The sequence below is a fragment of the Heptranchias perlo genome, chromosome 12 (assembly GCF_035084215.1).
Source record: "Heptranchias perlo isolate sHepPer1 chromosome 12, sHepPer1.hap1, whole genome shotgun sequence".
In the NCBI taxonomy this organism is placed as follows: Eukaryota; Metazoa; Chordata; class Chondrichthyes; order Hexanchiformes; family Hexanchidae; genus Heptranchias; species Heptranchias perlo.
The window spans coordinates 64,324,617-64,327,116 of NC_090336.1; the positions used below are offsets into that span (position 1 = coordinate 64,324,617).

At 56.7% G+C, this 2,500-nt stretch overlaps 1 pseudogene; it reads right to left on the minus strand.

The window, feature by feature from the left end:
• Positions 1-2,315: 2,315 nt before the first annotated feature.
• On the minus strand, positions 2,316-2,432 carry LOC137330035 (U2 spliceosomal RNA; annotated as a pseudogene).
• Positions 2,433-2,500: the final 68 nt, after the last annotated feature.

The following is a 2,500-nucleotide window of genomic DNA, read 5'->3' on the forward strand; positions in this document are numbered from 1 at the left end:
GCCTCGTGTCCAGGTCCCTCAGGGACTTGAGGCAGCTCTCCCCGGTGGTCTCGTGGTCAGGACCGGGCTTCGAATCCCGGTCGGGGGGGGATGACTTTCTGCTGCAGATTAATTGGCATGAAGGAAAGTCTCCCCTCCTGAGCGTAAAGCTCCACCCTCACCACCACCACCGCCTTTTCCTCCCCTTGACAAACAGACAGACAGACAGACAGACAGTCAGTCCAGTTCGGGAGCGCAGCTTTCATTAAGCAATGGCGTTTGTGACAACTCATCGTCTGACAGGTTGATGATTTCCCCACACGCCTCCTGCCGAATAAAAGGCTCACCCTCCCGGACACTACCCCCAGAATCACCCACCCCCCCCCCCCCGGGGTGAATATTAAGCCCGAGAACACCGACTGTAACCAACCGCAGTGAAAAGTTGAAGTGGCAACTCATTAACCAGATTTATTTTGGGCAACTCATTAACCAGATTTTTTGTTCATTTGGTTTATGAGTTGCCAAGTGTAAATCTGGTTAATGAGTTGCCACTTCAACTTTTCACTGCGGTTGGTTACAGTCGGTGTTCTCGGGCTTAATATTCGCCCCAGGGGGGGTGTATAGCGGGCGATGGCCGGTGTGGAGTGCGTTTTTTGGGGGTTGATTTTCACTTTGCCTCGCTGGTGGAATTTGTGGGAGGCAGGCAAGGGGATTGGTGTGGGCTGGTGGGCGGCAAGGGAGATGCTTGCTTCGGGGTGTTATCCTCACTTTGGTCCGCTGGTGAGAGTAGGCAGCGGCAGGCCGGCAGGCAGGCAGGCAGGCAAGTGTGATGTAGTGTGGGGTGCAGTGCGGTGCAGTGCAGTGCGGTGCTGCCCTGTCGTTTATGAAAGGTTGTAATGACACTGCTTTGCAGCTGACCATGTCCACTGATTTGTGACGCCCGTATGGAGGCTGATATCTCAGGAGGGCCGAGGCCGATTTCCTCCGGGGACGGCTCGTCGCGTGCGGCAGGACGAGGCGCAGCGGACGGTACCGGGCGCTCGGAGGTGCGGCGCTGCCCGCCGGAGGTACAGCGAAAGGCTGCAAACCGCTTTCCGCCTGCTAACTCGGCGGCCGTCAGACCGACCGACTCCGCTTTACCACCGGAGCTAGAGTCGGGCAAGGGGCACCGAAGGGTACCGGAAGGATCGCGTTCGCACGCCGGGAAGTCGACTAGCGGGCCGCTGAAAGCGAGCCGGGGGCCCCCGGTTTTTCTGTCCCACCTGGAGACTGATATCTCGGGAAGGCCGAGGCCGATTTCCTCCGGGTACGGCTGGTCGCGTGCGGCCGGACCAGGCGCAGCGGACGGTAGCGAGCGGTCGGAGGTGCGGCGCTGCCCGCCGGAGGTACAGCGAAAGTCTGCGAACCGCTTTCCGCCTCCTCTCACCGCACGGCTCTCCATTTCACCCACTGGCGGATTTTCACCCTCCGACTGCTCGCTACCGTCCGCTGCGCCTGGTCCGGGCCCTGTCCGTTGTCATGTTAATGGCAGAGCGGGGCAGGACTGCTTTCACCAGGAACCCGGTTTTCTGGGTCAGAGGTTCCAGGGGAACTGTTTTGTGCGGACTTCCCTGTGTCCGTCCCTCCATGCCTTCCCCCCAGGACTTCCTTCTGAACACCTTTGTCGTTTGAGCGAGGGCCAAAAGCCTGCCTGTGAAAGGGAAGGATCAGCCGGTCGGACCCCTGCTGGTCGCTGCTGCCAGTGCAGCAGGCGTGCGTGTGTCCTCGGCCTCGTGTCCAGGTCCCTCAGGGACTTGAGGCAGCTCTCCCCGGTGGTCTCGTGGTCAGGACCGGGCTTCGACTCCCGGTTGGGGGGGGATGACTTTCTGCTGCAGATTAATTGGCACCTCTGAAAGAAAGTCTCCCCTCCTGAGCGTAAAGCTCCACCCTCACCACCACCACCACCGCCTTTTCCTCCCCTTGACAAACAGACAGACAGACAGACAGACAGACAGACAGACAGTCAGTCCAGTTCGGGAGCGCAGCTTTCATTTGGAAGCAGACCCTGCTTGTTTCAAGTCAACGACGCCAAGTTATTTTGCACTTTGAATTATATCGCTACGTGCGAGCGGCACTCAGCCTTGGAGAAGAAAAAAATACCACTGAGCTGAGAAAGTTCTTTTTAAAAAGGTTTCCTTCCACAGCAGCTCTGAGTGTGAGAGAGAGAGAGAGAGAGAGAGAGATATCAGCTTTATTCTCAGTAATAATATACACACACACACACACACACACACACACACACACACACACAGAGACACTGGGAAAGAGCTGATTTTCCTTTTGAATATCTCCCCACGGGGAGCTGCACCGTTCCCAGAAACACTGCAATACTGGGTCGATGCGTGGAGTGGACGGAGCAAGCCCCTATTCCATCTCCCTGTTCTAAAATTCAATTAAAAATAAAAGTAAATAATATGTGTGTGTGTGTGTGTGTGTGTGTGTGTGTGTGTGTCGGTGTCAGTATCAGTCAGTGAGTCAGTGT